General features: G+C 46.6%; 36 non-coding genes across 36 annotated transcripts; all 36 read left to right on the top strand.

The window, feature by feature from the left end:
- Positions 1-382: 382 nt before the first annotated feature.
- Positions 383-455, top strand: trnak-uuu (transfer RNA lysine (anticodon UUU)). The gene has a single exon. It is a non-coding gene; the product is annotated as a tRNA-Lys (tRNA).
- A 499-nt stretch (positions 456-954) lies between these two features.
- On the top strand, positions 955-1,036 carry trnas-uga (transfer RNA serine (anticodon UGA)). The gene has a single exon. It is a non-coding gene; the product is annotated as a tRNA-Ser (tRNA).
- A 441-nt stretch (positions 1,037-1,477) lies between these two features.
- trnas-uga (transfer RNA serine (anticodon UGA)) lies at positions 1,478-1,559 on the top strand. Its single transcript has one exon. It is a non-coding gene; the product is annotated as a tRNA-Ser (tRNA).
- Positions 1,560-2,332: 773 nt separating this feature from the next.
- On the top strand, positions 2,333-2,414 carry trnas-cga (transfer RNA serine (anticodon CGA)). Its single transcript has one exon. It is a non-coding gene; the product is annotated as a tRNA-Ser (tRNA).
- A 465-nt stretch (positions 2,415-2,879) lies between these two features.
- On the top strand, positions 2,880-2,952 carry trnak-uuu (transfer RNA lysine (anticodon UUU)). Its single transcript has one exon. It is a non-coding gene; the product is annotated as a tRNA-Lys (tRNA).
- A 499-nt stretch (positions 2,953-3,451) lies between these two features.
- Positions 3,452-3,533, top strand: trnas-uga (transfer RNA serine (anticodon UGA)). Its single transcript has one exon. It is a non-coding gene; the product is annotated as a tRNA-Ser (tRNA).
- A 441-nt stretch (positions 3,534-3,974) lies between these two features.
- Positions 3,975-4,056, top strand: trnas-uga (transfer RNA serine (anticodon UGA)). The gene has a single exon. It is a non-coding gene; the product is annotated as a tRNA-Ser (tRNA).
- Positions 4,057-4,829: 773 nt separating this feature from the next.
- On the top strand, positions 4,830-4,911 carry trnas-cga (transfer RNA serine (anticodon CGA)). Its single transcript has one exon. It is a non-coding gene; the product is annotated as a tRNA-Ser (tRNA).
- A 465-nt stretch (positions 4,912-5,376) lies between these two features.
- Positions 5,377-5,449, top strand: trnak-uuu (transfer RNA lysine (anticodon UUU)). The gene has a single exon. It is a non-coding gene; the product is annotated as a tRNA-Lys (tRNA).
- Positions 5,450-5,948: 499 nt separating this feature from the next.
- Positions 5,949-6,030, top strand: trnas-uga (transfer RNA serine (anticodon UGA)). The gene has a single exon. It is a non-coding gene; the product is annotated as a tRNA-Ser (tRNA).
- A 441-nt stretch (positions 6,031-6,471) lies between these two features.
- Positions 6,472-6,553, top strand: trnas-uga (transfer RNA serine (anticodon UGA)). Its single transcript has one exon. It is a non-coding gene; the product is annotated as a tRNA-Ser (tRNA).
- Positions 6,554-7,326: 773 nt separating this feature from the next.
- trnas-cga (transfer RNA serine (anticodon CGA)) lies at positions 7,327-7,408 on the top strand. Its single transcript has one exon. It is a non-coding gene; the product is annotated as a tRNA-Ser (tRNA).
- A 465-nt stretch (positions 7,409-7,873) lies between these two features.
- Positions 7,874-7,946, top strand: trnak-uuu (transfer RNA lysine (anticodon UUU)). The gene has a single exon. It is a non-coding gene; the product is annotated as a tRNA-Lys (tRNA).
- Positions 7,947-8,445: 499 nt separating this feature from the next.
- On the top strand, positions 8,446-8,527 carry trnas-uga (transfer RNA serine (anticodon UGA)). Its single transcript has one exon. It is a non-coding gene; the product is annotated as a tRNA-Ser (tRNA).
- A 441-nt stretch (positions 8,528-8,968) lies between these two features.
- Positions 8,969-9,050, top strand: trnas-uga (transfer RNA serine (anticodon UGA)). The gene has a single exon. It is a non-coding gene; the product is annotated as a tRNA-Ser (tRNA).
- Positions 9,051-9,823: 773 nt separating this feature from the next.
- On the top strand, positions 9,824-9,905 carry trnas-cga (transfer RNA serine (anticodon CGA)). Its single transcript has one exon. It is a non-coding gene; the product is annotated as a tRNA-Ser (tRNA).
- A 465-nt stretch (positions 9,906-10,370) lies between these two features.
- Positions 10,371-10,443, top strand: trnak-uuu (transfer RNA lysine (anticodon UUU)). Its single transcript has one exon. It is a non-coding gene; the product is annotated as a tRNA-Lys (tRNA).
- A 499-nt stretch (positions 10,444-10,942) lies between these two features.
- On the top strand, positions 10,943-11,024 carry trnas-uga (transfer RNA serine (anticodon UGA)). Its single transcript has one exon. It is a non-coding gene; the product is annotated as a tRNA-Ser (tRNA).
- A 441-nt stretch (positions 11,025-11,465) lies between these two features.
- trnas-uga (transfer RNA serine (anticodon UGA)) lies at positions 11,466-11,547 on the top strand. Its single transcript has one exon. It is a non-coding gene; the product is annotated as a tRNA-Ser (tRNA).
- Positions 11,548-12,320: 773 nt separating this feature from the next.
- trnas-cga (transfer RNA serine (anticodon CGA)) lies at positions 12,321-12,402 on the top strand. The gene has a single exon. It is a non-coding gene; the product is annotated as a tRNA-Ser (tRNA).
- A 465-nt stretch (positions 12,403-12,867) lies between these two features.
- Positions 12,868-12,940, top strand: trnak-uuu (transfer RNA lysine (anticodon UUU)). Its single transcript has one exon. It is a non-coding gene; the product is annotated as a tRNA-Lys (tRNA).
- Positions 12,941-13,439: 499 nt separating this feature from the next.
- trnas-uga (transfer RNA serine (anticodon UGA)) lies at positions 13,440-13,521 on the top strand. The gene has a single exon. It is a non-coding gene; the product is annotated as a tRNA-Ser (tRNA).
- A 441-nt stretch (positions 13,522-13,962) lies between these two features.
- On the top strand, positions 13,963-14,044 carry trnas-uga (transfer RNA serine (anticodon UGA)). Its single transcript has one exon. It is a non-coding gene; the product is annotated as a tRNA-Ser (tRNA).
- Positions 14,045-14,817: 773 nt separating this feature from the next.
- trnas-cga (transfer RNA serine (anticodon CGA)) lies at positions 14,818-14,899 on the top strand. The gene has a single exon. It is a non-coding gene; the product is annotated as a tRNA-Ser (tRNA).
- A 465-nt stretch (positions 14,900-15,364) lies between these two features.
- trnak-uuu (transfer RNA lysine (anticodon UUU)) lies at positions 15,365-15,437 on the top strand. Its single transcript has one exon. It is a non-coding gene; the product is annotated as a tRNA-Lys (tRNA).
- A 499-nt stretch (positions 15,438-15,936) lies between these two features.
- Positions 15,937-16,018, top strand: trnas-uga (transfer RNA serine (anticodon UGA)). Its single transcript has one exon. It is a non-coding gene; the product is annotated as a tRNA-Ser (tRNA).
- A 441-nt stretch (positions 16,019-16,459) lies between these two features.
- Positions 16,460-16,541, top strand: trnas-uga (transfer RNA serine (anticodon UGA)). The gene has a single exon. It is a non-coding gene; the product is annotated as a tRNA-Ser (tRNA).
- Positions 16,542-17,314: 773 nt separating this feature from the next.
- trnas-cga (transfer RNA serine (anticodon CGA)) lies at positions 17,315-17,396 on the top strand. The gene has a single exon. It is a non-coding gene; the product is annotated as a tRNA-Ser (tRNA).
- Positions 17,397-17,861: 465 nt separating this feature from the next.
- Positions 17,862-17,934, top strand: trnak-uuu (transfer RNA lysine (anticodon UUU)). The gene has a single exon. It is a non-coding gene; the product is annotated as a tRNA-Lys (tRNA).
- Positions 17,935-18,433: 499 nt separating this feature from the next.
- On the top strand, positions 18,434-18,515 carry trnas-uga (transfer RNA serine (anticodon UGA)). Its single transcript has one exon. It is a non-coding gene; the product is annotated as a tRNA-Ser (tRNA).
- A 441-nt stretch (positions 18,516-18,956) lies between these two features.
- trnas-cga (transfer RNA serine (anticodon CGA)) lies at positions 18,957-19,038 on the top strand. The gene has a single exon. It is a non-coding gene; the product is annotated as a tRNA-Ser (tRNA).
- Positions 19,039-19,503: 465 nt separating this feature from the next.
- trnak-uuu (transfer RNA lysine (anticodon UUU)) lies at positions 19,504-19,576 on the top strand. The gene has a single exon. It is a non-coding gene; the product is annotated as a tRNA-Lys (tRNA).
- Positions 19,577-20,075: 499 nt separating this feature from the next.
- Positions 20,076-20,157, top strand: trnas-uga (transfer RNA serine (anticodon UGA)). Its single transcript has one exon. It is a non-coding gene; the product is annotated as a tRNA-Ser (tRNA).
- Positions 20,158-20,598: 441 nt separating this feature from the next.
- Positions 20,599-20,680, top strand: trnas-cga (transfer RNA serine (anticodon CGA)). The gene has a single exon. It is a non-coding gene; the product is annotated as a tRNA-Ser (tRNA).
- A 465-nt stretch (positions 20,681-21,145) lies between these two features.
- Positions 21,146-21,218, top strand: trnak-uuu (transfer RNA lysine (anticodon UUU)). Its single transcript has one exon. It is a non-coding gene; the product is annotated as a tRNA-Lys (tRNA).
- A 499-nt stretch (positions 21,219-21,717) lies between these two features.
- Positions 21,718-21,799, top strand: trnas-uga (transfer RNA serine (anticodon UGA)). The gene has a single exon. It is a non-coding gene; the product is annotated as a tRNA-Ser (tRNA).
- The last annotated feature ends 397 nt before the right edge of the window (positions 21,800-22,196 follow it).

Genomic DNA, 22,196 nt, shown 5'->3' with positions numbered 1-22,196 from the left:
CTTAAAATGGGAAACCCACATCTCTTTTCAAGATTGAAGTGAGGACAGTTTCAAAAGTCTCAGATCAAACATGACTTTGGCCATTCTCTTCAGGCAATCTGATTTTTGAAATGTCGGATTTGTTCTCTCTTGGCATCGTGAAACTCATTATGTACCAATTACTTGTTTGTCCAAACCACTTTAGAGTTAGCAACCGGCCATGAAAAAAAGAACACTCTTTCAATGTCAGTGTTCCTAGCTTGCCAGCAGCAGACAACCTCTCTTGTGCCTATATACATTGTGGTCTTCATCATTTAATGCCACAAATTTTAAGCTGGCAAAGCAGGAACACTTTATGGAGAAAGTGCTGTTAAATCCCTGAGGTGCCTGTGCTTTGGTAAGAGCCCGGATAGCTCAGTCGGTAGAGCATCAGACTTTTAATCTGAGGGTCCAGGGTTCAAGTCCCTGTTCGGGCGAAGCTCTGTCGGTTTGTTGCAGACCTCCCCTAATCATTTGCTGTGCTCTCTTACCAGCGTTTGAGGGACGTGGGCTTCCTCTTCAAGAATATATGTGGCGATGTGTTGCTTCCAAACATTTGGTGTTGTTTTGCCTTCTGTAATGCTTGGTTGCTTTCTCAGAAAACAGTGGTGGGGGACTTCAGAGAAATGAGCTGAAGCTTGCTGTTGACTCTGTACGTTCAGTCACTTCTGAGCGGTTGTGCGCAGGCCTGAGTGAGTGGTTTGCTTTCTCTGTATAGTGTTTACTACTTTTTGTTGTGCCCGCAGCATCCCCAGTCCAAATCCGGATCACGACACTCTTTTTCGCTAAGTGAAGACGTCGTTGAATTCCTTTTTGCCATCACAGTATTTTAGCCGAGTGCATCCTCTGCTGCTCGCGTTCGCATCGATGGTTGGCCCCAGTGTCCTCTGTTGCTCACATCCAGAAAAGAAAACAGCATGTGACACAAAAGTAGGAGTAGTCGTGGCCGAGAGGTTAAGGCGATGGACTTGAAATCCATTGGGGTCTCCCCGCGCAGGTTCGAACCCTGCCGACTACGTAGATCCTCGCCACTTTGCCTGTGTGCGAAAGGAATTGTGATGTCCAAGAGCTGTGTACAACCTGGCTTTTTCTATTCATATGCAGCACTTAAAATTGGCAACCCACATCTCCTTTCAGACTTGAAGTGAGCACCGTTTCAAAAGGCTCAGATCAACGGTGATTTTGGATATTCTATTCAGGCAATCGGAGCAATGTCTTTGGCATCCCAGATAACTTTCTCTGTATAGTGTTTGGTACTTTTTGTTCTGCCCTCAGCATCCCCAGTCAAAATCCGGATCACGACACCATTTTCGTCTAGGTGAAGACGTCGTTGAACTCCTCTTTGCCATCACAGTATTTCAGCCGAGTGCATCCGATGCTGCTCGCATTCACATTGATGGTTGGCCCCTGTGTCCTCTCACATCCAGACAAGAAAATAGCATGTGACCAGACAGCAGGAGTAGTCGTGGCCGAGAGGTTAAGGCGATGGACTTGAAATCCATTGGGGTCTCCCCGCGCAGGTTCGAACCCTGCCGACTACGTGGATGTTTGTCTGTTTGCGCAAGGAACTGTGATATCCAGGAGCTGTATACAACCTGTATTTTTCTATTCATATGCAGCACATAAAACGGGCAATCCACATCCCCTTTCAGACTTGAAGTGAGCACTGTTTCAAAAGGCTCAGATCAACGCAGATTTTGGATATTCTATTCAGGCAATCGGAGCAATGGCTTTGGCATCCCCGATAACTTCAAAGCCTTCACAGCGTGCAGCTCAAGAGTTGGCGCATTCTATTTTGTGGAGAATCTTGCATATTAGTGTTCTAAAAATGTCGGAATTGTTCTCTCTTACATAGTGAAACAGAATCCTAGTCGTTATGTACCAATTACTTATTTGTCCAAACCACTTTAGAGTTAGCAACTGGCCATGAAAAAAAAGATCACTCTTTCAATGTCAGTGTTCCTAGCTTTCCAGGAGCAGCCTACTTCTCTTGTCCCTTTACACATTGTGGCCTTACTCATTTACTGCCACAATTTTTAAGCTGACAAAGCAGGAACACTTCATGGAGAAAGTGCTGTTAAATCCCAGAGGTGCTTGCACCTTGTTTGGTACTTTGTGTTGTGCCTGCAGCATCCCCAGTCCAAATCCGGATCACGACACCCTGTTCGTCTAGGTGAAGACATCGTTGAACTCCCTTTTGCCATCACAGTACTTTAGACGAGTGCATCCTCTGCTGCCCGCATTCGCGTTGATGGTTGGCCCCAGTGTCCTCTCACATCCAGACAAGAAAACAGCATGTGACGGAAAGGCAGGAGTAGTCGTGGCCGAGAGGTTAAGGCGATGGACTCGAAATCCATTGGGGTTTCCCCGCGCAGGTTCGAACCCTGCCGACTACGCGGATCCTTGTTACTTTGTCAGTTTGCGAGATGAGTTGTGAAGTCCAGGAGCTGTGTACAATCTGGATGTTTCACATGCAGTCCTTAAAATGGGAAACCCACATCTCTTTTCAAGATTGAAGTGAGGACAGTTTCAAAAGTCTCAGATCAAACATGACTTTGGCCATTCTCTTCAGGCAATCTGATTTTTGAAATGTCGGATTTGTTCTCTCTTGGCATCGTGAAACTCATTATGTACCAATTACTTGTTTGTCCAAACCACTTTAGAGTTAGCAACCGGCCATGAAAAAAAGAACACTCTTTCAATGTCAGTGTTCCTAGCTTGCCAGCAGCAGACAACCTCTCTTGTGCCTATATACATTGTGGTCTTCATCATTTAATGCCACAAATTTTAAGCTGGCAAAGCAGGAACACTTTATGGAGAAAGTGCTGTTAAATCCCTGAGGTGCCTGTGCTTTGGTAAGAGCCCGGATAGCTCAGTCGGTAGAGCATCAGACTTTTAATCTGAGGGTCCAGGGTTCAAGTCCCTGTTCGGGCGAAGCTCTGTCGGTTTGTTGCAGACCTCCCCTAATCATTTGCTGTGCTCTCTTACCAGCGTTTGAGGGACGTGGGCTTCCTCTTCAAGAATATATGTGGCGATGTGTTGCTTCCAAACATTTGGTGTTGTTTTGCCTTCTGTAATGCTTGGTTGCTTTCTCAGAAAACAGTGGTGGGGGACTTCAGAGAAATGAGCTGAAGCTTGCTGTTGACTCTGTACGTTCAGTCACTTCTGAGCGGTTGTGCGCAGGCCTGAGTGAGTGGTTTGCTTTCTCTGTATAGTGTTTACTACTTTTTGTTGTGCCCGCAGCATCCCCAGTCCAAATCCGGATCACGACACTCTTTTTCGCTAAGTGAAGACGTCGTTGAATTCCTTTTTGCCATCACAGTATTTTAGCCGAGTGCATCCTCTGCTGCTCGCGTTCGCATCGATGGTTGGCCCCAGTGTCCTCTGTTGCTCACATCCAGAAAAGAAAACAGCATGTGACACAAAAGTAGGAGTAGTCGTGGCCGAGAGGTTAAGGCGATGGACTTGAAATCCATTGGGGTCTCCCCGCGCAGGTTCGAACCCTGCCGACTACGTAGATCCTCGCCACTTTGCCTGTGTGCGAAAGGAATTGTGATGTCCAAGAGCTGTGTACAACCTGGCTTTTTCTATTCATATGCAGCACTTAAAATTGGCAACCCACATCTCCTTTCAGACTTGAAGTGAGCACCGTTTCAAAAGGCTCAGATCAACGGTGATTTTGGATATTCTATTCAGGCAATCGGAGCAATGTCTTTGGCATCCCAGATAACTTTCTCTGTATAGTGTTTGGTACTTTTTGTTCTGCCCTCAGCATCCCCAGTCAAAATCCGGATCACGACACCATTTTCGTCTAGGTGAAGACGTCGTTGAACTCCTCTTTGCCATCACAGTATTTCAGCCGAGTGCATCCGATGCTGCTCGCATTCACATTGATGGTTGGCCCCTGTGTCCTCTCACATCCAGACAAGAAAATAGCATGTGACCAGACAGCAGGAGTAGTCGTGGCCGAGAGGTTAAGGCGATGGACTTGAAATCCATTGGGGTCTCCCCGCGCAGGTTCGAACCCTGCCGACTACGTGGATGTTTGTCTGTTTGCGCAAGGAACTGTGATATCCAGGAGCTGTATACAACCTGTATTTTTCTATTCATATGCAGCACATAAAACGGGCAACCCACATCCCCTTTCAGACTTGAAGTGAGCACTGTTTCAAAAGGCTCAGATCAACGCAGATTTTGGATATTCTATTCAGGCAATCGGAGCAATGGCTTTGGCATCCCCGATAACTTCAAAGCCTTCACAGCGTGCAGCTCAAGAGTTGGCGCATTCTATTTTGTGGAGAATCTTGCATATTAGTGTTCTAAAAATGTCGGAATTGTTCTCTCTTACATAGTGAAACAGAATCCTAGTCGTTATGTACCAATTACTTATTTGTCCAAACCACTTTAGAGTTAGCAACTGGCCATGAAAAAAAAGATCACTCTTTCAATGTCAGTGTTCCTAGCTTTCCAGGAGCAGCCTACTTCTCTTGTCCCTTTACACATTGTGGCCTTACTCATTTACTGCCACAATTTTTAAGCTGACAAAGCAGGAACACTTCATGGAGAAAGTGCTGTTAAATCCCAGAGGTGCTTGCACCTTGTTTGGTACTTTGTGTTGTGCCTGCAGCATCCCCAGTCCAAATCCGGATCACGACACCCTGTTCGTCTAGGTGAAGACATCGTTGAACTCCCTTTTGCCATCACAGTACTTTAGACGAGTGCATCCTCTGCTGCCCGCATTCGCGTTGATGGTTGGCCCCAGTGTCCTCTCACATCCAGACAAGAAAACAGCATGTGACGGAAAGGCAGGAGTAGTCGTGGCCGAGAGGTTAAGGCGATGGACTCGAAATCCATTGGGGTTTCCCCGCGCAGGTTCGAACCCTGCCGACTACGCGGATCCTTGTTACTTTGTCAGTTTGCGAGATGAGTTGTGAAGTCCAGGAGCTGTGTACAATCTGGATGTTTCACATGCAGTCCTTAAAATGGGAAACCCACATCTCTTTTCAAGATTGAAGTGAGGACAGTTTCAAAAGTCTCAGATCAAACATGACTTTGGCCATTCTCTTCAGGCAATCTGATTTTTGAAATGTCGGATTTGTTCTCTCTTGGCATCGTGAAACTCATTATGTACCAATTACTTGTTTGTCCAAACCACTTTAGAGTTAGCAACCGGCCATGAAAAAAAGAACACTCTTTCAATGTCAGTGTTCCTAGCTTGCCAGCAGCAGACAACCTCTCTTGTGCCTATATACATTGTGGTCTTCATCATTTAATGCCACAAATTTTAAGCTGGCAAAGCAGGAACACTTTATGGAGAAAGTGCTGTTAAATCCCTGAGGTGCCTGTGCTTTGGTAAGAGCCCGGATAGCTCAGTCGGTAGAGCATCAGACTTTTAATCTGAGGGTCCAGGGTTCAAGTCCCTGTTCGGGCGAAGCTCTGTCGGTTTGTTGCAGACCTCCCCTAATCATTTGCTGTGCTCTCTTACCAGCGTTTGAGGGACGTGGGCTTCCTCTTCAAGAATATATGTGGCGATGTGTTGCTTCCAAACATTTGGTGTTGTTTTGCCTTCTGTAATGCTTGGTTGCTTTCTCAGAAAACAGTGGTGGGGGACTTCAGAGAAATGAGCTGAAGCTTGCTGTTGACTCTGTACGTTCAGTCACTTCTGAGCGGTTGTGCGCAGGCCTGAGTGAGTGGTTTGCTTTCTCTGTATAGTGTTTACTACTTTTTGTTGTGCCCGCAGCATCCCCAGTCCAAATCCGGATCACGACACTCTTTTTCGCTAAGTGAAGACGTCGTTGAATTCCTTTTTGCCATCACAGTATTTTAGCCGAGTGCATCCTCTGCTGCTCGCGTTCGCATCGATGGTTGGCCCCAGTGTCCTCTGTTGCTCACATCCAGAAAAGAAAACAGCATGTGACACAAAAGTAGGAGTAGTCGTGGCCGAGAGGTTAAGGCGATGGACTTGAAATCCATTGGGGTCTCCCCGCGCAGGTTCGAACCCTGCCGACTACGTAGATCCTCGCCACTTTGCCTGTGTGCGAAAGGAATTGTGATGTCCAAGAGCTGTGTACAACCTGGCTTTTTCTATTCATATGCAGCACTTAAAATTGGCAACCCACATCTCCTTTCAGACTTGAAGTGAGCACCGTTTCAAAAGGCTCAGATCAACGGTGATTTTGGATATTCTATTCAGGCAATCGGAGCAATGTCTTTGGCATCCCAGATAACTTTCTCTGTATAGTGTTTGGTACTTTTTGTTCTGCCCTCAGCATCCCCAGTCAAAATCCGGATCACGACACCATTTTCGTCTAGGTGAAGACGTCGTTGAACTCCTCTTTGCCATCACAGTATTTCAGCCGAGTGCATCCGATGCTGCTCGCATTCACATTGATGGTTGGCCCCTGTGTCCTCTCACATCCAGACAAGAAAATAGCATGTGACCAGACAGCAGGAGTAGTCGTGGCCGAGAGGTTAAGGCGATGGACTTGAAATCCATTGGGGTCTCCCCGCGCAGGTTCGAACCCTGCCGACTACGTGGATGTTTGTCTGTTTGCGCAAGGAACTGTGATATCCAGGAGCTGTATACAACCTGTATTTTTCTATTCATATGCAGCACATAAAACGGGCAACCCACATCCCCTTTCAGACTTGAAGTGAGCACTGTTTCAAAAGGCTCAGATCAACGCAGATTTTGGATATTCTATTCAGGCAATCGGAGCAATGGCTTTGGCATCCCCGATAACTTCAAAGCCTTCACAGCGTGCAGCTCAAGAGTTGGCGCATTCTATTTTGTGGAGAATCTTGCATATTAGTGTTCTAAAAATGTCGGAATTGTTCTCTCTTACATAGTGAAACAGAATCCTAGTCGTTATGTACCAATTACTTATTTGTCCAAACCACTTTAGAGTTAGCAACTGGCCATGAAAAAAAAGATCACTCTTTCAATGTCAGTGTTCCTAGCTTTCCAGGAGCAGCCTACTTCTCTTGTCCCTTTACACATTGTGGCCTTACTCATTTACTGCCACAATTTTTAAGCTGACAAAGCAGGAACACTTCATGGAGAAAGTGCTGTTAAATCCCAGAGGTGCTTGCACCTTGTTTGGTACTTTGTGTTGTGCCTGCAGCATCCCCAGTCCAAATCCGGATCACGACACCCTGTTCGTCTAGGTGAAGACATCGTTGAACTCCCTTTTGCCATCACAGTACTTTAGACGAGTGCATCCTCTGCTGCCCGCATTCGCGTTGATGGTTGGCCCCAGTGTCCTCTCACATCCAGACAAGAAAACAGCATGTGACGGAAAGGCAGGAGTAGTCGTGGCCGAGAGGTTAAGGCGATGGACTCGAAATCCATTGGGGTTTCCCCGCGCAGGTTCGAACCCTGCCGACTACGCGGATCCTTGTTACTTTGTCAGTTTGCGAGATGAGTTGTGAAGTCCAGGAGCTGTGTACAATCTGGATGTTTCACATGCAGTCCTTAAAATGGGAAACCCACATCTCTTTTCAAGATTGAAGTGAGGACAGTTTCAAAAGTCTCAGATCAAACATGACTTTGGCCATTCTCTTCAGGCAATCTGATTTTTGAAATGTCGGATTTGTTCTCTCTTGGCATCGTGAAACTCATTATGTACCAATTACTTGTTTGTCCAAACCACTTTAGAGTTAGCAACCGGCCATGAAAAAAAGAACACTCTTTCAATGTCAGTGTTCCTAGCTTGCCAGCAGCAGACAACCTCTCTTGTGCCTATATACATTGTGGTCTTCATCATTTAATGCCACAAATTTTAAGCTGGCAAAGCAGGAACACTTTATGGAGAAAGTGCTGTTAAATCCCTGAGGTGCCTGTGCTTTGGTAAGAGCCCGGATAGCTCAGTCGGTAGAGCATCAGACTTTTAATCTGAGGGTCCAGGGTTCAAGTCCCTGTTCGGGCGAAGCTCTGTCGGTTTGTTGCAGACCTCCCCTAATCATTTGCTGTGCTCTCTTACCAGCGTTTGAGGGACGTGGGCTTCCTCTTCAAGAATATATGTGGCGATGTGTTGCTTCCAAACATTTGGTGTTGTTTTGCCTTCTGTAATGCTTGGTTGCTTTCTCAGAAAACAGTGGTGGGGGACTTCAGAGAAATGAGCTGGAGCTTGCTGTTGACTCTGTACGTTCAGTCACTTCTGAGCGGTTGTGCGCAGGCCTGAGTGAGTGGTTTGCTTTCTCTGTATAGTGTTTACTACTTTTTGTTGTGCCCGCAGCATCCCCAGTCCAAATCCGGATCACGACACTCTTTTTCGCTAAGTGAAGACGTCGTTGAATTCCTTTTTGCCATCACAGTATTTTAGCCGAGTGCATCCTCTGCTGCTCGCGTTCGCATCGATGGTTGGCCCCAGTGTCCTCTGTTGCTCACATCCAGAAAAGAAAACAGCATGTGACACAAAAGTAGGAGTAGTCGTGGCCGAGAGGTTAAGGCGATGGACTTGAAATCCATTGGGGTCTCCCCGCGCAGGTTCGAACCCTGCCGACTACGTAGATCCTCGCCACTTTGCCTGTGTGCGAAAGGAATTGTGATGTCCAAGAGCTGTGTACAACCTGGCTTTTTCTATTCATATGCAGCACTTAAAATTGGCAACCCACATCTCCTTTCAGACTTGAAGTGAGCACCGTTTCAAAAGGCTCAGATCAACGGTGATTTTGGATATTCTATTCAGGCAATCGGAGCAATGTCTTTGGCATCCCAGATAACTTTCTCTGTATAGTGTTTGGTACTTTTTGTTCTGCCCTCAGCATCCCCAGTCAAAATCCGGATCACGACACCATTTTCGTCTAGGTGAAGACGTCGTTGAACTCCTCTTTGCCATCACAGTATTTCAGCCGAGTGCATCCGATGCTGCTCGCATTCACATTGATGGTTGGCCCCTGTGTCCTCTCACATCCAGACAAGAAAATAGCATGTGACCAGACAGCAGGAGTAGTCGTGGCCGAGAGGTTAAGGCGATGGACTTGAAATCCATTGGGGTCTCCCCGCGCAGGTTCGAACCCTGCCGACTACGTGGATGTTTGTCTGTTTGCGCAAGGAACTGTGATATCCAGGAGCTGTATACAACCTGTATTTTTCTATTCATATGCAGCACATAAAACGGGCAACCCACATCCCCTTTCAGACTTGAAGTGAGCACTGTTTCAAAAGGCTCAGATCAACGCAGATTTTGGATATTCTATTCAGGCAATCGGAGCAATGGCTTTGGCATCCCCGATAACTTCAAAGCCTTCACAGCGTGCAGCTCAAGAGTTGGCGCATTCTATTTTGTGGAGAATCTTGCATATTAGTGTTCTAAAAATGTCGGAATTGTTCTCTCTTACATAGTGAAACAGAATCCTAGTCATTATGTACCAATTACTTATTTGTCCAAACCACTTTAGAGTTAGCAACTGGCCATGAAAAAAAAGATCACTCTTTCAATGTCAGTGTTCCTAGCTTTCCAGGAGCAGCCTACTTCTCTTGTCCCTTTACACATTGTGGCCTTACTCATTTACTGCCACAATTTTTAAGCTGACAAAGCAGGAACACTTCATGGAGAAAGTGCTGTTAAATCCCAGAGGTGCTTGCACCTTGTTTGGTACTTTGTGTTGTGCCTGCAGCATCCCCAGTCCAAATCCGGATCACGACACCCTGTTCGTCTAGGTGAAGACATCGTTGAACTCCCTTTTGCCATCACAGTACTTTAGACGAGTGCATCCTCTGCTGCCCGCATTCGCGTTGATGGTTGGCCCCAGTGTCCTCTCACATCCAGACAAGAAAACAGCATGTGACGGAAAGGCAGGAGTAGTCGTGGCCGAGAGGTTAAGGCGATGGACTCGAAATCCATTGGGGTTTCCCCGCGCAGGTTCGAACCCTGCCGACTACGCGGATCCTTGTTACTTTGTCAGTTTGCGAGATGAGTTGTGAAGTCCAGGAGCTGTGTACAATCTGGATGTTTCACATGCAGTCCTTAAAATGGGAAACCCACATCTCTTTTCAAGATTGAAGTGAGGACAGTTTCAAAAGTCTCAGATCAAACATGACTTTGGCCATTCTCTTCAGGCAATCTGATTTTTGAAATGTCGGATTTGTTCTCTCTTGGCATCGTGAAACTCATTATGTACCAATTACTTGTTTGTCCAAACCACTTTAGAGTTAGCAACCGGCCATGAAAAAAAGAACACTCTTTCAATGTCAGTGTTCCTAGCTTGCCAGCAGCAGACAACCTCTCTTGTGCCTATATACATTGTGGTCTTCATCATTTAATGCCACAAATTTTAAGCTGGCAAAGCAGGAACACTTTATGGAGAAAGTGCTGTTAAATCCCTGAGGTGCCTGTGCTTTGGTAAGAGCCCGGATAGCTCAGTCGGTAGAGCATCAGACTTTTAATCTGAGGGTCCAGGGTTCAAGTCCCTGTTCGGGCGAAGCTCTGTCGGTTTGTTGCAGACCTCCCCTAATCATTTGCTGTGCTCTCTTACCAGCGTTTGAGGGACGTGGGCTTCCTCTTCAAGAATATATGTGGCGATGTGTTGCTTCCAAACATTTGGTGTTGTTTTGCCTTCTGTAATGCTTGGTTGCTTTCTCAGAAAACAGTGGTGGGGGACTTCAGAGAAATGAGCTGGAGCTTGCTGTTGACTCTGTACGTTCAGTCACTTCTAAGCGGTTGTGCGCAGGCCTGAGTGAGTGGTTTGCTTTCTCTGTATAGTGTTTACTACTTTTTGTTGTGCCCGCAGCATCCCCAGTCCAAATCCGGATCACGACACTCTTTTTCGCTAAGTGAAGACGTCGTTGAATTCCTTTTTGCCATCACAGTATTTTAGCCGAGTGCATCCTCTGCTGCTCGCGTTCGCATCGATGGTTGGCCCCAGTGTCCTCTGTTGCTCACATCCAGAAAAGAAAACAGCATGTGACACAAAAGTAGGAGTAGTCGTGGCCGAGAGGTTAAGGCGATGGACTTGAAATCCATTGGGGTCTCCCCGCGCAGGTTCGAACCCTGCCGACTACGTAGATCCTCGCCACTTTGCCTGTGTGCGAAAGGAATTGTGATGTCCAAGAGCTGTGTACAACCTGGCTTTTTCTATTCATATGCAGCACTTAAAATTGGCAACCCACATCTCCTTTCAGACTTGAAGTGAGCACCGTTTCAAAAGGCTCAGATCAACGGTGATTTTGGATATTCTATTCAGGCAATCGGAGCAATGTCTTTGGCATCCCAGATAACTTTCTCTGTATAGTGTTTGGTACTTTTTGTTCTGCCCTCAGCATCCCCAGTCAAAATCCGGATCACGACACCATTTTCGTCTAGGTGAAGACGTCGTTGAACTCCTCTTTGCCATCACAGTATTTCAGCCGAGTGCATCCGATGCTGCTCGCATTCACATTGATGGTTGGCCCCTGTGTCCTCTCACATCCAGACAAGAAAATAGCATGTGACCAGACAGCAAGAGTAGTCGTGGCCGAGAGGTTAAGGCGATGGACTTGAAATCCATTGGGGTCTCCCCGCGCAGGTTCGAACCCTGCCGACTACGTGGATGTTTGTCTGTTTGCGCAAGGAACTGTGATATCCAGGAGCTGTATACAACCTGTATTTTTCTATTCATATGCAGCACATAAAACGGGCAACCCACATCCCCTTTCAGACTTGAAGTGAGCACTGTTTCAAAAGGCTCAGATCAACGCAGATTTTGGATATTCTATTCAGGCAATCGGAGCAATGGCTTTGGCATCCCCGATAACTTCAAAGCCTTCACAGCGTGCAGCTCAAGAGTTGGCGCATTCTATTTTGTGGAGAATCTTGCATATTAGTGTTCTAAAAATGTCGGAATTGTTCTCTCTTACATAGTGAAACAGAATCCTAGTCATTATGTACCAATTACTTATTTGTCCAAACCACTTTAGAGTTAGCAACTGGCCATGAAAAAAAAGATCACTCTTTCAATGTCAGTGTTCCTAGCTTTCCAGGAGCAGCCTACTTCTCTTGTCCCTTTACACATTGTGGCCTTACTCATTTACTGCCACAATTTTTAAGCTGACAAAGCAGGAACACTTCATGGAGAAAGTGCTGTTAAATCCCAGAGGTGCTTGCACCTTGTTTGGTACTTTGTGTTGTGCCTGCAGCATCCCCAGTCCAAATCCGGATCACGACACCCTGTTCGTCTAGGTGAAGACATCGTTGAACTCCCTTTTGCCATCACAGTACTTTAGACGAGTGCATCCTCTGCTGCCCGCATTCGCGTTGATGGTTGGCCCCAGTGTCCTCTCACATCCAGACAAGAAAACAGCATGTGACGGAAAGGCAGGAGTAGTCGTGGCCGAGAGGTTAAGGCGATGGACTCGAAATCCATTGGGGTTTCCCCGCGCAGGTTCGAACCCTGCCGACTACGCGGATCCTTGTTACTTTGTCAGTTTGCGAGATGAGTTGTGAAGTCCAGGAGCTGTGTACAATCTGGATGTTTCACATGCAGTCCTTAAAATGGGAAACCCACATCTCTTTTCAAGATTGAAGTGAGGACAGTTTCAAAAGTCTCAGATCAAACATGACTTTGGCCATTCTCTTCAGGCAATCTGATTTTTGAAATGTCGGATTTGTTCTCTCTTGGCATCGTGAAACTCATTATGTACCAATTACTTGTTTGTCCAAACCACTTTAGAGTTAGCAACCGGCCATGAAAAAAAGAACACTCTTTCAATGTCAGTGTTCCTAGCTTGCCAGCAGCAGACAACCTCTCTTGTGCCTATATACATTGTGGTCTTCATCATTTAATGCCACAAATTTTAAGCTGGCAAAGCAGGAACACTTTATGGAGAAAGTGCTGTTAAATCCCTGAGGTGCCTGTGCTTTGGTAAGAGCCCGGATAGCTCAGTCGGTAGAGCATCAGACTTTTAATCTGAGGGTCCAGGGTTCAAGTCCCTGTTCGGGCGAAGCTCTGTCGGTTTGTTGCAGACCTCCCCTAATCATTTGCTGTGCTCTCTTACCAGCGTTTGAGGGACGTGGGCTTCCTCTTCAAGAATATATGTGGCGATGTGTTGCTTCCAAACATTTGGTGTTGTTTTGCCTTCTGTAATGCTTGGTTGCTTTCTCAGAAAACAGTGGTGGGGGACTTCAGAGAAATGAGCTGGAGCTTGCTGTTGACTCTGTACGTTCAGTCACTTCTAAGCGGTTGTGCGCAGGCCTGAGTGAGTGGTTTGCTTTCTCTGTATAGTGTTTACTACTTTTTGTTGTGCCCGCAGCATCCCCAGTCCAAATCCGGATCACGACACTCTTTTTCGCTAAGTGAAGACGTCGTTGAATTCCTTTTTGCCATCACAGTATTTTAGCCGAGTGCATCCTCTGCTGCTCGCGTTCGCATCGATGGTTGGCCCCAGTGTCCTCTGTTGCTCACATCCAGAAAAGAAAACAGCATGTGACACAAAAGTAGGAGTAGTCGTGGCCGAGAGGTTAAGGCGATGGACTTGAAATCCATTGGGGTCTCCCCGCGCAGGTTCGAACCCTGCCGACTACGTAGATCCTCGCCACTTTGCCTGTGTGCGAAAGGAATTGTGATGTCCAAGAGCTGTGTACAACCTGGCTTTTTCTATTCATATGCAGCACTTAAAATTGGCAACCCACATCTCCTTTCAGACTTGAAGTGAGCACCGTTTCAAAAGGCTCAGATCAACGGTGATTTTGGATATTCTATTCAGGCAATCGGAGCAATGTCTTTGGCATCCCAGATAACTTTCTCTGTATAGTGTTTGGTACTTTTTGTTCTGCCCTCAGCATCCCCAGTCAAAATCCGGATCACGACACCATTTTCGTCTAGGTGAAGACGTCGTTGAACTCCTCTTTGCCATCACAGTATTTCAGCCGAGTGCATCCGATGCTGCTCGCATTCACATTGATGGTTGGCCCCTGTGTCCTCTCACATCCAGACAAGAAAATAGCATGTGACCAGACAGCAGGAGTAGTCGTGGCCGAGAGGTTAAGGCGATGGACTTGAAATCCATTGGGGTCTCCCCGCGCAGGTTCGAACCCTGCCGACTACGTGGATGTTTGTCTGTTTGCGCAAGGAACTGTGATATCCAGGAGCTGTATACAACCTGTATTTTTCTATTCATATGCAGCACATAAAACGGGCAACCCACATCCCCTTTCAGACTTGAAGTGAGCACTGTTTCAAAAGGCTCAGATCAACGCAGATTTTGGATATTCTATTCAGGCAATCGGAGCAATGGCTTTGGCATCCCCGATAACTTCAAAGCCTTCACAGCGTGCAGCTCAAGAGTTGGCGCATTCTATTTTGTGGAGAATCTTGCATATTAGTGTTCTAAAAATGTCGGAATTGTTCTCTCTTACATAGTGAAACAGAATCCTAGTCATTATGTACCAATTACTTATTTGTCCAAACCACTTTAGAGTTAGCAACTGGCCATGAAAAAAAAGATCACTCTTTCAATGTCAGTGTTCCTAGCTTTCCAGGAGCAGCCTACTTCTCTTGTCCCTTTACACATTGTGGCCTTACTCATTTACTGCCACAAATTTTAAGCTGACAAAGCAGGAACACTTCATGGAGAAAGTGCTGTTAAATCCCAGAGGTGCTTGCACCTTGTTTGGTACTTTGTGTTGTGCCTGCAGCATCCCCAGTCCAAATCCGGATCACGACACCCTGTTCGTCTAGGTGAAGACATCGTTGAACTCCCTTTTGCCATCACAGTACTTTAGACGAGTGCATCCTCTGCTGCCCGCATTCGCGTTGATGGTTGGCCCCAGTGTCCTCTCACATCCAGACAAGAAAACAGCATGTGACGGAAAGGCAGGAGTAGTCGTGGCCGAGAGGTTAAGGCGATGGACTCGAAATCCATTGGGGTTTCCCCGCGCAGGTTCGAACCCTGCCGACTACGCGGATCCTTGTTACTTTGTCAGTTTGCGAGATGAGTTGTGAAGTCCAGGAGCTGTGTACAATCTGGATGTTTCACATGCAGTCCTTAAAATGGGAAACCCACATCTCTTTTCAAGATTGAAGTGAGGACAGTTTCAAAAGTCTCAGATCAAACATGACTTTGGCCATTCTCTTCAGGCAATCTGATTTTTGAAATGTCGGATTTGTTCTCTCTTGGCATCGTGAAACTCATTATGTACCAATTACTTGTTTGTCCAAACCACTTTAGAGTTAGCAACCGGCCATGAAAAAAAGAACACTCTTTCAATGTCAGTGTTCCTAGCTTGCCAGCAGCAGACAACCTCTCTTGTGCCTATATACATTGTGGCCTTCATCATTTAATGCCACAAATTTTAAGCTGGCAAAGCAGGAACACTTTATGGAGAAAGTGCTGTTAAATCCCTGAGGTGCCTGTGCTTTGGTAAGAGCCCGGATAGCTCAGTCGGTAGAGCATCAGACTTTTAATCTGAGGGTCCAGGGTTCAAGTCCCTGTTCGGGCGAAGCTCTGTCGGTTTGTTGCAGACCTCCCCTAATCATTTGCTGTGCTCTCTTACCAGCGTTTGAGGGACGTGGGCTTCCTCTTCAAGAATATATGTGGCGATGTGTTGCTTCCAAACATTTGGTGTTGTTTTGCCTTCTGTAATGCTTGGTTGCTTTCTCAGAAAACAGTGGTGGGGGACTTCAGAGAAATGAGCTGGAGCTTGCTGTTGACTCTGTACGTTCAGTCACTTCTAAGCGGTTGTGCGCAGGCCTGAGTGAGTGGTTTGCTTTCTCTGTATAGTGTTTACTACTTTTTGTTGTGCCCGCAGCATCCCCAGTCCAAATCCGGATCACGACACTCTTTTTCGCTAAGTGAAGACGTCGTTGAATTCCTTTTTGCCATCACAGTATTTTAGCCGAGTGCATCCTCTGCTGCTCGCGTTCGCATCGATGGTTGGCCCCAGTGTCCTCTGTTGCTCACATCCAGAAAAGAAAACAGCATGTGACACAAAAGTAGGAGTAGTCGTGGCCGAGAGGTTAAGGCGATGGACTTGAAATGCATTGGGGTCTCCCCGCGCAGGTTCGAACCCTGCCGACTACGTAGATCCTCGCCACTTTGCCTGTGTGCGAAAGGAATTGTGATGTCCAAGAGCTGTGTACAACCTGGCTTTTTCTATTCATATGCAGCACTTAAAATTGGCAACCCACATCTCCTTTCAGACTTGAAGTAAGCACCGTTTCAAAAGGCTCAGATCAACGGTGATTTTGGATATTCTATTCAGGCAATCGGAGCAATGTCTTTGGCATCCCAGATAACTTTCTCTGTATAGTGTTTGGTACTTTTTGTTCTGCCCTCAGCATCCCCAGTCAAAATCCGGATCACGACACCATTTTCGTCTAGGTGAAGACGTCGTTGAACTCCTCTTTGCCATCACAGTATTTCAGCCGAGTGCATCCGATGCTGCTCGCATTCACATTGATGGTTGGCCCCTGTGTCCTCTCACATCCAGACAAGAAAATAGCATGTGACCAGACAGCAGGAGTAGTCGTGGCCGAGAGGTTAAGGCGATGGACTTGAAATCCATTGGGGTCTCCCCGCGCAGGTTCGAACCCTGCCGACTACGTGGATGTTTGTCTGTTTGCGCAAGGAACTGTGATATCCAGGAGCTGTATACAACCTGTATTTTTCTATTCATATGCAGCACATAAAACGGGCAACCCACATCCCCTTTCAGACTTGAAGTGAGCACTGTTTCAAAAGGCTCAGATCAACGCAGATTTTGGATATTCTATTCAGGCAATCGGAGCAATGGCTTTGGCATCCCCGATAACTTCAAAGCCTTCACAGCGTGCAGCTCAAGAGTTGGCGCATTCTATTTTGTGGAGAATCTTGCATATTAGTGTTCTAAAAATGTCGGAATTGTTCTCTCTTACATAGTGAAACAGAATCCTAGTCATTATGTACCAATTACTTATTTGTCCAAACCACTTTAGAGTTAGCAACTGGCCATGAAAAAAAAGATCACTCTTTCAATGTCAGTGTTCCTAGCTTTCCAGGAGCAGCCTACTTCTCTTGTCCCTTTACACATTGTGGCCTTACTCATTTACTGCCACAAATTTTAAGCTGACAAAGCAGGAACACTTCATGGAGAAAGTGCTGTTAAATCCCAGAGGTGCTTGCACCTTGTTTGGTACTTTGTGTTGTGCCTGCAGCATCCCCAGTCCAAATCCGGATCACGACACCCTGTTCGTCTAGGTGAAGACATCGTTGAACTCCCTTTTGCCATCACAGTACTTTAGACGAGTGCATCCTCTGCTGCCCGCATTCGCGTTGATGGTTGGCCCCAGTGTCCTCTCACATCCAGACAAGAAAACAGCATGTGACGGAAAGGCAGGAGTAGTCGTGGCCGAGAGGTTAAGGCGATGGACTCGAAATCCATTGGGGTTTCCCCGCGCAGGTTCGAACCCTGCCGACTACGCGGATCCTTGTTACTTTGTCAGTTTGCGAGATGAGTTGTGAAGTCCAGGAGCTGTGTACAATCTGGATGTTTCACATGCAGTCCTTAAAATGGGAAACCCACATCTCTTTTCAAGATTGAAGTGAGGACAGTTTCAAAAGTCTCAGATCAAACATGACTTTGGCCATTCTCTTCAGGCAATCTGATTTTTGAAATGTCGGATTTGTTCTCTCTTGGCATCGTGAAACTCATTATGTACCAATTACTTGTTTGTCCAAACCACTTTAGAGTTAGCAACCGGCCATGAAAAAAAGAACACTCTTTCAATGTCAGTGTTCCTAGCTTGCCAGCAGCAGACAACCTCTCTTGTGCCTATATACATTGTGGTCTTCATCATTTAATGCCACAAATTTTAAGCTGGCAAAGCAGGAACACTTTATGGAGAAAGTGCTGTTAAATCCCTGAGGTGCCTGTGCTTTGGTAAGAGCCCGGATAGCTCAGTCGGTAGAGCATCAGACTTTTAATCTGAGGGTCCAGGGTTCAAGTCCCTGTTCGGGCGAAGCTCTGTCGGTTTGTTGCAGACCTCCCCTAATCATTTGCTGTGCTCTCTTACCAGCGTTTGAGGGACGTGGGCTTCCTCTTCAAGAATATATGTGGCGATGTGTTGCTTCCAAACATTTGGTGTTGTTTTGCCTTCTGTAATGCTTGGTTGCTTTCTCAGAAAACAGTGGTGGGGGACTTCAGAGAAATGAGCTGGAGCTTGCTGTTGACTCTGTACGTTCAGTCACTTCTAAGCGGTTGTGCGCAGGCCTGAGTGAGTGGTTTGCTTTCTCTGTATAGTGTTTACTACTTTTTGTTGTGCCCGCAGCATCCCCAGTCCAAATCCGGATCACGACACTCTTTTTCGCTAAGTGAAGACGTCGTTGAATTCCTTTTTGCCATCACAGTATTTTAGCCGAGTGCATCCTCTGCTGCTCGCGTTCGCATCGATGGTTGGCCCCAGTGTCCTCTGTTGCTCACATCCAGAAAAGAAAACAGCATGTGACACAAAAGTAGGAGTAGTCGTGGCCGAGAGGTTAAGGCGATGGACTTGAAATGCATTGGGGTCTCCCCGCGCAGGTTCGAACCCTGCCGACTACGTAGATCCTCGCCACTTTGCCTGTGTGCGAAAGGAATTGTGATGTCCAAGAGCTGTGTACAACCTGGCTTTTTCTATTCATATGCAGCACTTAAAATTGGCAACCCACATCTCCTTTCAGACTTGAAGTGAGCACCGTTTCAAAAGGCTCAGATCAACGGTGATTTTGGATATTCTATTCAGGCAATCGGAGCAATGTCTTTGGCATCCCAGATAACTTTCTCTGTATAGTGTTTGGTACTTTTTGTTCTGCCCTCAGCATCCCCAGTCAAAATCCGGATCACGACACCATTTTCGTCTAGGTGAAGACGTCGTTGAACTCCTCTTTGCCATCACAGTATTTCAGCCGAGTGCATCCGATGCTGCTCGCATTCACATTGATGGTTGGCCCCTGTGTCCTCTCACATCCAGACAAGAAAATAGCATGTGACCAGACAGCAGGAGTAGTCGTGGCCGAGAGGTTAAGGCGATGGACTCGAAATCCATTGGGGTTTCCCCGCGCAGGTTCGAACCCTGCCGACTACGCGGATCCTTGTTACTTTGTCAGTTTGCGAGATGAGTTGTGAAGTCCAGGAGCTGTGTACAATCTGGATGTTTCACATGCAGTCCTTAAAATGGGAAACCCACATCTCTTTTCAAGATTGAAGTGAGGACAGTTTCAAAAGTCTCAGATCAAACATGACTTTGGCCATTCTCTTCAGGCAATCTGATTTTTGAAATGTCGGATTTGTTCTCTCTTGGCATCGTGAAACTCATTATGTACCAATTACTTGTTTGTCCAAACCACTTTAGAGTTAGCAACCGGCCATGAAAAAAAGAACACTCTTTCAATGTCAGTGTTCCTAGCTTGCCAGCAGCAGACAACCTCTCTTGTGCCTATATACATTGTGGCCTTCATCATTTAATGCCACAAATTTTAAGCTGGCAAAGCAGGAACACTTTATGGAGAAAGTGCTGTTAAATCCCTGAGGTGCCTGTGCTTTGGTAAGAGCCCGGATAGCTCAGTCGGTAGAGCATCAGACTTTTAATCTGAGGGTCCAGGGTTCAAGTCCCTGTTCGGGCGAAGCTCTGTCGGTTTGTTGCAGACCTCCCCTAATCATTTGCTGTGCTCTCTTACCAGCGTTTGAGGGACGTGGGCTTCCTCTTCAAGAATATATGTGGCGATGTGTTGCTTCCAAACATTTGGTGTTGTTTTGCCTTCTGTAATGCTTGGTTGCTTTCTCAGAAAACAGTGGTGGGGGACTTCAGAGAAATGAGCTGGAGCTTGCTGTTGACTCTGTACGTTCAGTCACTTCTAAGCGGTTGTGCGCAGGCCTGAGTGAGTGGTTTGCTTTCTCTGTATAGTGTTTACTACTTTTTGTTGTGCCCGCAGCATCCCCAGTCCAAATCCGGATCACGACACTCTTTTTCGCTAAGTGAAGACGTCGTTGAATTCCTTTTTGCCATCACAGTATTTTAGCCGAGTGCATCCTCTGCTGCTCGCGTTCGCATCGATGGTTGGCCCCAGTGTCCTCTGTTGCTCACATCCAGAAAAGAAAACAGCATGTGACACAAAAGTAGGAGTAGTCGTGGCCGAGAGGTTAAGGCGATGGACTTGAAATGCATTGGGGTCTCCCCGCGCAGGTTCGAACCCTGCCGACTACGTAGATCCTCGCCACTTTGCCTGTGTGCGAAAGGAATTGTGATGTCCAAGAGCTGTGTACAACCTGGCTTTTTCTATTCATATGCAGCACTTAAAATTGGCAACCCACATCTCCTTTCAGACTTGAAGTGAGCACCGTTTCAAAAGGCTCAGATCAACGGTGATTTTGGATATTCTATTCAGGCAATCGGAGCAATGTCTTTGGCATCCCAGATAACTTTCTCTGTATAGTGTTTGGTACTTTTTGTTCTGCCCTCAGCATCCCCAGTCAAAATCCGGATCACGACACCATTTTCGTCTAGGTGAAGACGTCGTTGAACTCCTCTTTGCCATCACAGTATTTCAGCCGAGTGCATCCGATGCTGCTCGCATTCACATTGATGGTTGGCCCCTGTGTCCTCTCACATCCAGACAAGAAAATAGCATGTGACCAGACAGCAGGAGTAGTCGTGGCCGAGAGGTTAAGGCGATGGACTCGAAATCCATTGGGGTTTCCCCGCGCAGGTTCGAACCCTGCCGACTACGCGGATCCTTGTTACTTTGTCAGTTTGCGAGATGAGTTGTGAAGTCCAGGAGCTGTGTACAATCTGGATGTTTCACATGCAGTCCTTAAAATGGGAAACCCACATCTCTTTTCAAGATTGAAGTGAGGACAGTTTCAAAAGTCTCAGATCAAACATGACTTTGGCCATTCTCTTCAGGCAATCTGATTTTTGAAATGTCGGATTTGTTCTCTCTTGGCATCGTGAAACTCATTATGTACCAATTACTTGTTTGTCCAAACCACTTTAGAGTTAGCAACCGGCCATGAAAAAAAGAACACTCTTTCAATGTCAGTGTTCCTAGCTTGCCAGCAGCAGACAACCTCTCTTGTGCCTATATACATTGTGGCCTTCATCATTTAATGCCACAAATTTTAAGCTGGCAAAGCAGGAACACTTTATGGAGAAAGTGCTGTTAAATCCCTGAGGTGCCTGTGCTTTGGTAAGAGCCCGGATAGCTCAGTCGGTAGAGCATCAGACTTTTAATCTGAGGGTCCAGGGTTCAAGTCCCTGTTCGGGCGAAGCTCTGTCGGTTTGTTGCAGACCTCCCCTAATCATTTGCTGTGCTCTCTTACCAGCGTTTGAGGGACGTGGGCTTCCTCTTCAAGAATATATGTGGCGATGTGTTGCTTCCAAACATTTGGTGTTGTTTTGCCTTCTGTAATGCTTGGTTGCTTTCTCAGAAAACAGTGGTGGGGGACTTCAGAGAAATGAGCTGGAGCTTGCTGTTGACTCTGTACGTTCAGTCACTTCTAAGCGGTTGTGCGCAGGCCTGAGTGAGTGGTTTGCTTTCTCTGTATAGTGTTTACTACTTTTTGTTGTGCCCGCAGCATCCCCAGTCCAAATCCGGATCACGACACTCTTTTTCGCTAAGTGAAGACGTCGTTGAATTCCTTTTTGCCATCACAGTATTTTAGCCGAGTGCATCCTCTGCTGCTCGCGTTCGCATCGATGGTTGGCCCCAGTGTCCTCTGTTGCTCACATCCAGAAAAGAAAACAGCATGTGACACAAAAGTAGGAGTAGTCGTGGCCGAGAGGTTAAGGCGATGGACTTGAAATGCATTGGGGTCTCCCCGCGCAGGTTCGAACCCTGCCGACTACGTAGATCCTCGCCACTTTGCCTGTGTGCGAAAGGAATTGTGATGTCCAAGAGCTGTGTACAACCTGGCTTTTTCTATTCATATGCAGCACTTAAAATTGGCAACCCACATCTCCTTTCAGACTTGAAGTGAGCACCGTTTCAAAAGGCTCAGATCAACGGTGATTTTGGATATTCTATTCAGGCAATCGGAGCAATGTCTTTGGCATCCCAGATAACTTTCTCTGTATAGTGTTTGGTACTTTTTGTTCTGCCCTCAGCATCCCCAGTCAAAATCCGGATCACGACACCATTTTCGTCTAGGTGAAGACGTCGTTGAACTCCTCTTTGCCATCACAGTATTTCAGCCGAGTGCATCCGATGCTGCTCGCATTCACATTGATGGTTGGCCCCTGTGTCC

Source organism: Pimephales promelas, chromosome 13, assembly GCF_988280905.1.
Source record: "Pimephales promelas chromosome 13, fPimPro1.hap1.1, whole genome shotgun sequence".
Lineage (NCBI taxonomy): Eukaryota > Metazoa > Chordata > Actinopteri > Cypriniformes > Leuciscidae > Pimephales > Pimephales promelas.
The sequence above is the reverse complement of the archived record's forward strand: the minus strand, read 5'-3'. Positions and strand labels throughout refer to the sequence as shown.